Source organism: Balearica regulorum, chromosome 1 (assembly GCF_011004875.1).
Source record: "Balearica regulorum gibbericeps isolate bBalReg1 chromosome 1, bBalReg1.pri, whole genome shotgun sequence".
In the NCBI taxonomy this organism is placed as follows: domain Eukaryota; kingdom Metazoa; phylum Chordata; class Aves; order Gruiformes; family Gruidae; genus Balearica; species Balearica regulorum.
In genome coordinates, this window is record NC_046184.1 from 66,966,090 (window position 1) to 66,978,438 (window position 12,349).

The window sequence follows — 12,349 nt, forward strand, 5'->3', positions numbered from 1 at the left end:
AGCTGTAGATGGCTGGAGGAGAGGTGGGAACACCTCCAAACTACCACGAAAGGAGAAGCTGATGAATGCTTTCCCACACGGGTGTCAGTAGGCAGGTTACTGTTTCACAGCTCTCGTCTGTATCAGACAATCTGTCATTTACAAAGGCAATTAAAAAGCACGTTGCAAGAGCCTGCTTTGCTGAGCGGAGGGAGGAGAGCGCAGGCTCTTTGAGATGAATGTGACCAGGAGCTGTCGGGAGGTGTTGGCATTAGTCCCCTAATGATGTCAGTGAGAACGCTGCAGCAGAGATGCCTGGAGAACATCAGGCTGCTTATCTCAGCTGCAGCTCATCCTTGCTGTGATACAGGAAAGGTCACACTCGTGACTACTGCACTAGGGTTCCTTCAGACCCTGCCTGGCAGCGGTGAATGAATATGGAAGAAAAAGAAATGAAACCCGAAGCCAGTAATGAAAAGGAGAAGACATGTTATTGCATTGAGAACGTGTACGTTTGCCAAATACATCCTGTTCCTTTTCCCCTAGCAGATAATCCACAGGGAAAATAAGCCTTTGCTGTTGCTGTCAGCTGATGAGGTTATTCCTTTGGTTCTCGCTGACAGGTCTGAGGCCGGAGTTCCTGGAGTCCCTTCTCGCCTGTGTTTCCCTGCCAGGAGTGTTACGGTGGCTGTAAGCTTTCCTCATTTCTGCACTTTCCCTTAAAAATAGCAACACTGGTCACAAGGAGACAAAAGAGAAAGGGGAAAAGATGACAGCATTTCACTTTTGCTTCCTTGGTAATGGTCTGTGAATTTTCTTGGAGGGAGTCAAACAACTGGGGGATCTTGAGGGCGAAGTTTCAGGAGGTCCTTCACACTGATTGTGTGCTCTGCTACCCTTTTGCAAGGCAAGGACACTCGGCTTTCATGCTAACACAGCACTATAAGGTTTTGTACTAGCTCACTCCATTGCTTTCTGTATTCCCAATATGCCTTTTCTGATAAATATACAAAAAAAAAAAAGGAATTAATTTTCTCTCTACTTAGAATTTAGATGATACTTTCACCAATGCCTCTTTGAACAAAACCATTTTTATGTAATAGAAAATACTGAGATTTTATTTCTCTTTTAGCTGATATAAACCAATTTTACTTCTTAATAACGTGGCACAGCAGTTGCATTTTCAATGCCATCGTAAATGGTACCTGCATCCTATTACCAATGATCATACGATACCTTGACGCACCTCTGTAAAGCTCACCTGCAATCTAAAGTATTTTCCTGTTCCCTCGTAAGGCCTGAAGAAGATCACAACCTAATGGAAATGCATTCAAGGGAAAAGTGGTTTGGACATCTATTTGTTTCTTTGGACTGCATTAGAGTACGGCAGTCGAGTTAAGCTGGGAGCAGTGTAGAGCCTCCACATCCTCGAGTCTCTGACATTTGCAGGACTGATCTGTATATTTTAACTGGGTCACTGAGTGAGGGCCATTTGAATGCTTCATGCTCTGCATCTTCCAAGTAATTGCAGTTTAAGGATTCATTTTAATGTTAATTTTCCCACTTACATGTTTGAAGCTGAGCTTGGAGTTATGCAAAAAAGAGGCATATCTCAATCTATTTTGAATCTGAAACCAACTAAGTGTCAGTACAAAACCAACCCTACATTATAACTTTACACATTGAAACTTTTACATTATGCTTTTGAGGCAGTGGAAGACAAAGGACTCTGCCTTTTCAAAATGACCCTGTTTAAGAAAGAAAAAAAAAAAAAAAGAGGTTGATAAGTTCTGAAGAAGTGCAAACGAAGATGCTGCTTCATGCATCCAGTTCTCACAGCAACCAGCACAAGTATTTCAGGGGCTCTGTGTCCCCTCACTACAAGACTCTGAGGGCAATGCAGTTCCAGGTTGCGCTTTCTTGTAGAGGGTCAGGCAAAGCTCTAGGGCAGAGTCTTTAGCTCAGGTAGAGACAGTTACTCTGCTTGGCAGTAACCCTTGCAGTGTGTCAAACCCTGTGAAAGTCCCTAAGGGAAGCACAAACAGTGCCCCAAAAGAAAAAAAAAGAGGAACAAATTCAATCAGCAAAGAGGTTTTGTTATGTGAATAAGTGCTTTTACCAGCTGGCCACTGGAAATGGGTAGATAGCAGGCTGGTGGAAGTGGCTCTTGAGGCCACAGGACAGCCTTATTGAGCAGAGCCATCCAGAGCGAGTTGAAGCGGTCACTGATGGCAGGGACAGCGGCTGGAGGCTTGAGTGGGGCTATTGAGATGGACAGAACGAGGAGAGGCTCTGAAGATAAGGAAAAAGCAGCTGAATTAGATTAGCAATTCAAAGCAAATGGCATTCTTCAAATGACCAGACAGGAAAGGAAGCTTCAGAAGCAAGACAAAATGATAGCTGGACAGTAAAGAAGGCTAATAAGCAAATGATACAGATTTTATTGAGGAAATATGCAGCAAAAGAATTTAATTACAGTCATGATTTATTAAAATGAGCTGGGAAGTGTCCCAGTTCAGAGAAGCTTTTTATAGAGGAGGCAGCCCACATATTGCCTGCCCAATTATCAAGAGAGATTTGTGGACATAGGATGTGGAAACTGGCAGCCACAGGGTGAATGGAAGTGTGTCTGTAAATCACATTTTGACAAACAAGGGAGAAGACTGTCACAACCACTCCCCTGTCTGTCTTTTTTTTTTTTTTTCCCCCCCAATCCAGAACTGAAGTGTTTGGTCCTTCAAACAGCTGCCCTGCCTTTGCTTCTTTTGATGCTGTGAAGTTCATCAATATTCATCAGGGCTGGAGAGAGAGAGAGAGACTAATTTTCATCAGAGGCAGCTGGGTGACTCTCTGTCAACACCAGCACTGGCAACAAGGCCAGATCCTTTGCCTTTTGGCATCTCTCCCTGTCCTAAAGTTGGAAATCTACCCTGCCACCGCAGTACTGCTGGCTGGGGAGGTCTGCCGAGGACAGCAAGGATTCAGACATGACGCCCACACTAATCCTAGCAATTCCAAACGAGAGCACAGGAAAATCTAAGCAAGCTTGCAAGGTGATGGGCAGAAGCTTTAAAGGGTGTGCTGCTGTGTCTAGCTCATTGGCAAGGGAAAGCCTCCACAATTCTTTTGAGAACTTTTCAACCAGGTAGTCAGATTGTCTTTTTTTGTTATTATACAGTTTTTATCTAGACATTAAGGTTTTTAACCTGTGCACTGCTTTTCCAAAGTACTGCTCTGAGCAGACCAATTCACATTTTTCTTGCTCTATGAAGTAGCTTCCTAGTTAGTATAAATTATAAAGCATCTGCGCTGGTTTTAGGATTTGCTAACGTTGTTTACATGTTCTGTGCATGGGGGGGCACACTTAGCATAACTGTGTATTGGGATACGAGTCTTGAAGGAACTTAAATCCTGTTTCAAAAGTATTGCTGTCACTTAGAGCAAAGGCAGATGTTACAGATCTGCAAACATTTGCCACCCTGGGAAGAGAAGCCGTGGGAAGTGTTGGGCAGAGACACCTCGTAAGGCTCCGCAAGACAACTCTGTCTGAGCAGCAGGGCTGACAGCAGAGACCAAACCAGCTCTGAAGTTGTGGTCACACCCACGCACTACGTGCCTCCACTGAGTAGCCCTGGTGAGATGGGATGGCGAGCTCAGGGGCAGCACGACTCCGCTGATGTTCTAGAGCCGATGCTTAGGCTGTGCTAGGCTCCTTGGGAGTGTCGTGCCATACCTGTGCCCGTGACAGCATAGATGCACCCTGTATGACTCATGCATTTCTGGAAAAGGTATTTGTGGTGTTGCATTTAGCAGTGTCATCCCATGTCCACAAGTCTCTTGTTTCTCATGATGGTAATGCTGGCAGGAAGGAATGGCAGCAATGGCTGTTTCCTGCTGGCCCTTTTGTTAGCGTGCCTTGGGCTGATGCTTGCAGTGGTTCCCTTCAGATTTGAGACCTGTGATGCTGCCTAGACTCTGGTGGTGTCTGTGTGGGTGGTGGCAGGTGCTACAGGTGGGTCTCTACTTATTAATCCCTGGGGGATGACAAATAACTTGGCTTTTGCCAGGTCTGGCTGATCCATGCTGGCTGTGGCAGATCGGAAGTGATTCCAGACTTACTACGTCTGTTCCTTCATCAGATAGCCACCACAGAAGTAAATATTGCGCCCCACTGAGGGGAGTAAAATCTCACGGCTGAGCTGAAAGCAAGATGGACACTTTTTGTTATTTGTGTCCTAGAAGTATTTTATTTTTTTTTTTCAGGAGGCCCTCACACCAACCAAGTCAAAACAATTCTTCTATACAGTCAATGGCACTCCAAAAATTCTGGTTTGCTCTCTGGAGTTTTCACTGAATTTGTGGCGGCCCTTAGGCTATAACTCAGTGATCTCAGGTAGATGCTGTGGGTACCCCAGAGTCTTAAGTTTTACATTAGGTACATAATGATCTTACTGGATTGAAACTATTCATGGAAAAACAATATTCTTCTCCACTTGCAAATCTTTGTCTAATGGAGATTTCCATAAATCTGCATCCATAAATGCAGAGAAAGAAAAACAGAAATGAAACCCCAAATGGTTAGGTACATGCTTTTTACAACTGTCTGATATTTAGGAGTCTCATATTGTGAAGGACATGCAAAGCTTCTGGGGTTTTTTTGTCACATACACTTGCCACCAATCCAGACTTGCTATCAGTTTGAGATGTAAATGAGAAACTGACTGTCGTGGTTGAGCCCCAGCCGGCAGCTCAGCACCACGCAGCCGCTCGCTCGCTCCCCTCACAGCGGGATGGGGGAGAGAATCAGGAGAGTGAAAGTGAGAAAACTCGTGGGTTGAGATAAAGACAGTTTAACAGGTAAAGCAAAAGCTGCGCACACAAGCAGAGCAAACCAAGGAATTCATTCCCCACTTCCCATGGGCAGGCAGGTGTTCAGCCATCCCCAGGAAAGCAGGGCTCCGTCACGCCTAACGGTTACCTGGGAAGACAAATGCCATCACTCTGAACGTCCCACGCTTCCTTCTTCTTCCCCCAGCTTTACGTGCTGAGCATGACATCATATGGTATGGAATATCCCTTGGGTCAGTTGGGGTCAGCTGTCCCAGCTGTGTCCCCTCCCAACTCCTTGTGCACCCCCAGCTACTCGCTGGTGGGGTGGGGTGAGGAGCAGAAAAGGCCTTGGCTCTGTGTGAGCACTGCTCAGCAGGAACTAAAACATCCCTGGGTTAGCAACACAGTTTCCAGCACAAATCCAACCATAGCCCTCTACTAGCTACTATGAAGAAAATTAACTCGATCCCAGCCAAAACCAGCACACTGACCCAGCGTCACTGAGATTTGCCTGATTTCGTGTCTGAGTGGGACTTGCTTTTGGCAAGTGGGTGCTTGCAGCTGATCCCAACCCATTCAGAAGCTCAGCAGATGCTTCTCTGAGCCTCTTCTATGTTTAAAAATGGAAACGAAGCATAAAACCAGGTGCTTTCTGTGCTGGATTTTATTCTTCTTGTTAAAACACAGTTTACATGTCTTCTGGTTTATAATTTTCAAAGATGATACAGTGTAAAAGACCAGGTTCTACCTGACAAATGGTGGTGGGACTCCAGGAACTGCTCTCTTCTCTAAGGCTCTGCTCCAGTTTGCTTGAATTCAACAGCAACCCCCTCAGCAGGGGGGAGCGAGGGCTCTGTGCGTTCCAAGGACCCAACACTGCAAATAAAACTGAAATTAGTTATGGACTTTGCTGAAATTCTTCACCCTGCATTATGCAGGAGTTCAAACAAGATCTTAACAGTCCCTTCTATCCTAAATCTCAATGAAAAAGGGACCCACACTTTTGAGATTAATCATCAGAGGACTTTTTTACAAAGAGTTTTTTTGAGGAGTCAAGAAACCCTTTGCTTTAGTTTTCTGGTCTGAAATTATCAACAGTTTGTTTTATTTTGAAAAAAAAAAAAAAAAAAACCCACAAAAAACAAACCCTGTGAGAATGGTAAAGCCATTGCCACCATGCCTGCAGGTTTGCAAAAATGAAAGGAAAATGGGCTGCTCTATCTTAAATATTCCATAGGGTGCTTAGATATAATAATCTACTTATAGGTTTTGTGTTTATCAAGAGTGATCACCTTAATACTGAGCTGAAATGCTAAGTGGAGAAAAAAACTATTATGTCATGACTGACCTGAATCTGGCAGGATTCTTTGTTGTTTGTGGCTTACATTTCTTAAATTGTTTTTCAGCTACTGGAATTATGGCTTCTCTGTAAACTGAGCACAGAAAATGAAGGTCGATAACGGGAGAAGAAAAAAATGCTGCAAACCTATCTAAAGGTTTAAACCTCTGGCTTGCAGTAGCTTGCAGGAAATCCACCATCATTTTGTTTGCAGTGATTAAAGGTGAGCAACTTAGCCCTGTGTGGGCTTTCTTGCCTTTGAAACACATTTAGTTAATTATCACATCTTAATTTATTTCCTACCCTAGAATAAGCCTTGCTGTGGGAAGCAGAGCATAGGAAACACAAGATGGTGCTTTTCAGTGGCAAAGCTTCAACTGTGGCATCCTTTTTCATGCTTGCAATATTAAACCACAGTATCCACAAGGGAGGTACCATAATAGCAAAATGCTATTAAAAATGATGGTGTATTTTATAAGAGCTTCCAGTGTCTCTCATAATATTTGCAGATAATCTCAGTTTGCCCATTTGTCAAGCCATTATTCTCCATCTGTGATATCCAGTAATAACCAAATAGATTTTTTTAATTCATTTTTATCAACATCAGTGAGCTCATCACTAATGTGTTGAAAAAACAAAATGCAAGCATTAAAAGCAGTGTAAAGACAATATATTGTTATTCTAGCATGCACCCAAACCTGCCTAATAACTGTCAATTAAAATGTTAAGGTCTTCACTTTAGAAAGACAGAGGGGTTATCTGCCTTTGTACACTACTATCCACGCATCTTTTTTGCAATTTGCTTTCTAGGATTAGTGACCACGGGCTTGTTTTACCTGGGATGAGACAATTTCACTTAATCAGGTGCATGCATTGAAAGTCAGCAGTTGCAATCAGGCATTCACTTGTACCAAATATTCTACCTCATACCAATATGTGCACATGAAGTTAGATCCCCAAATGGCAGGCACTTTGCTGTCTCTGGAGAGGAGCACAGTGAAATTTTAAACCTTTTTTTCATGGCCTGGATGTCGGCAGACATGCACACGCATCTTTGGCCCACAGACCAAGCAGGAGCCACTTCATCAGTGCAGCAGAAGTTCCTTCAAGAAACAGCTGGAGAATGATAGGTGGGAATGAACGAGACCTCTGCGCCATGCCTTTAAACTTTTGAGTACAGTATTGGTTTGGGTGATAGCGATGTTTAAGTAGCACTTTGCACATTACGCGTTAGCACTGAGTACCTAAAAGAAGAGGTATGGGCCTTGCATTTGCACATCCTTTTGATCAGGTTGTGTGCTCATAGCATCTTCTTCCTGAACTGCAGTATTGCAACTGGACACTAGAGAGCTCCTTTTACCAAAGACAGCTCAGCAATGCGAGGGGAGGCTCCCTGAGAGGCGCCTTCCAAGCATTCTGCCTTTTTTAGGGGAATTTTACTCGTTTTTCATTTTTATGTTAAAAATTAATTTTCTCAAGGGAAAGCTATCTTTTCCAGAGCGATGGCTGCAGCTGTAACTCCACATCTCCAACCCCCAACAAGGCAGAGATTTCACATGAGTTGTAACTTGGGAACTAATTATACAATTTCAGAGATAGCAAAAAGTAAATCAAATGCTGCCAGCTTGGAAATTATAATTAAGTTTTCCTCGGAATAACAAACACACTCAGTATGTGATTTATTATGACTATTACTGTATTAATGATAGTAATAGTCTATGTCATGCACCTATGCAGAGTACATGTTTTCGTCTAAATCGCGGGATTACAGTCACAGATGCAGGAGGAATTCTAACTAGCTCTCTGCAGTCACTCTGCCGATAACCTTAAGCCTTACAACACACAAGCTATTGCTAAACACTACTCTATTAGCAAGCGATATAACAGGATGACGACTGGGTCTACTTTTTTTCATTAGCTGTGTTTGACCTGTTCCCCCAGTTGCCTTTACCCTATCAATCATTTATTCAAAACCAAAACAAAATCTCCTACGCTGTCACTGTAAGGGCATATGCATTCCTGCTTCTCAGACTGACACAAGCACAGGCTGCTGCAAGATGCTATAGCGATGTGACATCCTATCGTATTCCCCGTTAGGGATTTTGCTCTAGGGTTGATTTACAGATAATCATGTCCGGAGGTCAGCAGTGGGAGGACACGGGATTTTGCCTCCCAAGCAAGTCCTCTCTCACCCCATCTCAAAATCTTGGAGTGCAAAGACCGTAAGAGCCTATATGAAAACTTCCGAAAGGTTGGGGAAAGCCTTGTTCCAGCCTCTCCTGTGCACTGTAGCGGTGCCTGGCCAGGGCAGAGGAATAGCTGGCTCTGTTGAGACCTGTAACAACAGCTGCTACTGAAGCTCTTTCCAGAAGCAATGGCACACTGATGCCCATTTTCCTCACTCCCGCCTCCTCCTCCCGGTGTGAACCAGAACACAAGAGCCGGTGAAATCCAGAGTGGAGAGCCTTTGTGTTGCGTGCAGGTCCTTCTCTTCCCAATCCTGGTGTGCCCTCAGGGGCAGAAGGTGGTCTCCAATCAGGAGATGTGTTTTCACCTCCTGCCTGTATTTTCTGCCTGAGTGCCTTTGTAGCTTTGGGCACATCCCTTTTAGCCTTCCTATACCTCTGTGGCTTCAATAATGAAGCCAAGGCTTGCTTTCTTCTACCATCTCTTCGCTTTGGGATTGGGACCAGGAGGCTCTTACTGGGCAGGTGTGAGGGACAGCAGCTCTGTGGGTGGCTGTAACAAGGGCCAGGCCTGGGTGCCTCCTGGGGGAGCTCAGTGCCTGTGCAGCTGATGGCACAGCTGGGAGACCAGGCTGGCACAGCTGGCAGGGTGGTCCACAAAGTTGGAGGCTTGGTATTGCAGTTGCTTAGTGACACTTTCAGCTGGATGGACCGATTCATCATGAATTAAGACGTTCCAGATCTGATTAGATTACTTGCAGGCAGCCTGGCAAGGCGAAAATATTTATCCTTGTCTTTGCCTGGATGTTGAGGATATTCTGCAGGAGGGAGTCAGATCTGGTCCGGGTTACCTAGAAAGCCAAGGAAACAGTATTGAGTTTTGAGGAATCTCCTCTTCCAGGACAGCCCAACTGTGTTAATGACAGTGAGCTGAAACGTGGCATGAACATCTCGTCACTTAGTTTCCCGAACCAGCATGCGACAGTGATAGCTGAAAGACGAACTCTTATGTTTCTCTCTTTGTTCTTTTCAACCCACAGTCCTCTGAAAATGTATAGATAGAGGGAAAGAGAGAGGACGTTCAGTGTAGGGCAGCTCCACAGAAGGTCAGTGTGGGAGGGAAGAGGCTGCTTTTTGATTCGTCTGAAATTATTCTCTCTTCCGAACCACTCTGTGTAAGCCTTGGCCGTGTCGTTATGCAACCCATACGCTGGCTCCCATACATGCAGAGCGAGTCCCCAGCACAGCGCTCGTCAACTCTCTTCCTAAATGACCTTAAGCAATCCAGAGGATCCTCTCCTATCTTTGAAAACAGAGGGCTTGTAACCATAGAAAACGTAACAAAATCCTGCCGTAGCTTGCTGAACTGGAGCTAACAAAATGAAAGGGTGTGGTGAAGTCAGGGCTAGCATGTCCCTTGCAAAACCCCGTTTCTCAGAAAATTGTGGTTTATTGTTTCCAGCCCTGGGAGCTCACATTACACCCTAGGAAAGCTAGCAGGGCCCTGTCATTCATCAGTCAGTTTTATGGCATGACAGGAGCCTGCAAAGCTAGAAGCCAGTTAAACAAATTAAAAAATTGAACGGGGTCCTCTGACTATGTCTCGCAAAAGAAAAAAGGAAATGCTTTGGGATATCTTTTCTGCATAGGGAGGATCATATGGGCCCCCAAAAGGTAACAACAGCAAGGTGGCTGCTGGAGAGAGAGAAAAAAAAGCTTGAAAAATTGTACAAAGGAAATGAAAATGTGATTTCTGTCAAGTCACCCCTCATGAGCCCGTCTTTTCTCACCAATATTTTGGACCGTGTGATATTCAGAAAAAATGAAAATGCTAGCTGTGGCTGTGAACTACTTTTCCCCCCAATTTTATTTTGCTTCAACTGTCCAGAGATCAAATCTTTTGGGAGGTATCCAAGACCTCAGCGTCTGAGGAACTCTTTCTAGAAACTAAATATAATAGCTCTGCCAATTTAGCTGACAGATGTGGTTATTTCAGTGACAAAGCACCCTGGGACCTTCTAATCCCCTTCTAAAAAAAAAAAAAAAAAAAAAAAAAATTCCCCACTATCGCTTTATTCATCTCCCCAAAATATTTTGGTATGTGGTCTTAGGCAAAATGGCTCATTTAATAGAATTTTTATGAACCATTATTGAATGGAGCGTGATCCATAGACTATTCTTTTCATCAAGATGTCACCCACTGTCAATTCTGACTAATAAGAGTTTATAGACCAGCAGTGGGTATAAGTGGTCTCAGTGACACGAATACAAACTCAGCAGCTCAGCTTACTGCAGCTTAGCATGGATTAATTTCCCACAGCAGATGCCAGCCTCATGCCAAAAAAGACTAACCCCGTCTTTATAATTTTTCTCTTCTTCACAATTGTCGATCTACGTAAATACGGAGATAACTAGAAATAGGCCCAAATTACAAAGTGTGGATCTCTGCAGCACTTCTCTGAAGTTGGGCCGTGCTTGTGGTTTTCTTGAGGCTCCTCTCCAGTCTTTTCCCTTATAAAACTATTCAGAGCAGTCTCAGTATGTTTTTAACGTTGTTATCAACAGGCCTGTTTAAGTAATACGGGTATAAATGATGTTGACTCTCAGGTAATTAATTTTTTTTCTCTCCATCATTTCTCAAGGAAGGATTAAGAATACAGAGGAGTGTTGTGGTTTGATAGAGTGGTTTGTTTGCAATTATTATTATTTTTGTTTGTACTGAAGAGTGTTGGCCTTTTTGCACTGCAAAGATAATAATGAGGGTCACAAAAATCCTTGGGTCTTGCAGAAAATCACTCATTATTCTTGAAGCAGCTTCCAGAGAACTCTGTCTCAGCATACGTGACCTCTAATCTACAAAGTTAAAGGTTGCCTTCTGCCTGAGGAACAGAGCTGTAGAATGAACTCAGTAAGAGTTAAGATATGCTGGGCCATGGAGCATCTCTGAAAGCCTCTAGAGAGCCCGCAGGAAAAAACTAAGAAGGACTTACGACGTGGCAGTGAGGTCAAATGAACCTCGAGCCAGTCCCCTGAATTTGATGTGATGTCCCAGGGATGGAAGAAGAGGGCAGGTGTAATTGCTGGAACTGGGCCATGTTGCTGGAGTTTCCCTCATATGGAGGGATTCATACGTTGGTATTTTGCATCGCTCTGGACAAAATGGAAAGTGAAAAAGCACAAACAAGTGAATCTGGAGCATCATTAAGCAGGTTGGCATCATGAAATTTTTGGTCTAGTAGAGGTGACACAAAACACTACAGAGAAGTGTCGCTGAGCAGGTTTATAATAGTGAGCACACTAGATTTGCTCTCAAACTGTGGCTTGTTTTGATTTCTGCATCTTCCAGGCTCCAAATGCTGTCCAGAAAGCTTCCAGACTCCTATTGTAGCGATCCTAGGAGCGTTTCAGCTGAACTACGGATGACTTTGGGCTTTGGGCTGAAGCCATGGGAAATTTTGCAAGCTCCAAACTAGGCAAAGATCAGTAACTTGTTTTTTAAGTTGTTTAACAATAGAAATTCAAAGGTTACAAGTTCCTACCGACTGAGAAGAAAGCTGGAGTGGAATCAGGCAGGAGAAGTCAGCTGAAACACATGAAGGGAATGTGGGTAGGCATAAAAAAGCAAGAGAGACTCATCTTGGAGAGAGACTGAGTTCCCAGACTCTGAAGGAGGGAATCCTGTGGTCCCCGTTAGCAGGAGAAGCTGAAAATCCTGAGCTCATACATGTACACTCGTCGCGGGGAAAACTGAGAAAAATCACACATCTTGTCTCCCCAGAGCATTTCAGTCAAGCCAAAAGTTTGCATTTGTGTGGATACAAGGTGTATAAGTATTGTTAGCACCATGGCTCCTAACTCCAACATTGCCAGGTTTGTAGCCCTGAAAGTAATTTTGCAACACTGCAGTAACAATGTAATAAAGCTCGATGGGAGCTAAAATAGGCGAGAAAGGTGATTTTACCCAAAACAAAACAGGATTTTCACACGCTATCGCACCCCAATTCTCCTAAGCACC

The 12,349-nt window shown here is 44.0% G+C and overlaps 1 long non-coding RNA gene across 1 annotated transcript; it reads left to right on the forward strand.

The window, feature by feature from the left end:
* Positions 1 to 600: 600 nt before the first annotated feature.
* On the forward strand, positions 601 to 12,131 carry LOC142600070 (uncharacterized). Its single transcript, XR_012833533.1, has 3 exons — positions 601 to 669; positions 6,216 to 6,371; positions 11,123 to 12,131. It is a non-coding gene; the product is annotated as an uncharacterized LOC142600070 (long non-coding RNA).
* The last annotated feature ends 218 nt before the right edge of the window (positions 12,132 to 12,349 follow it).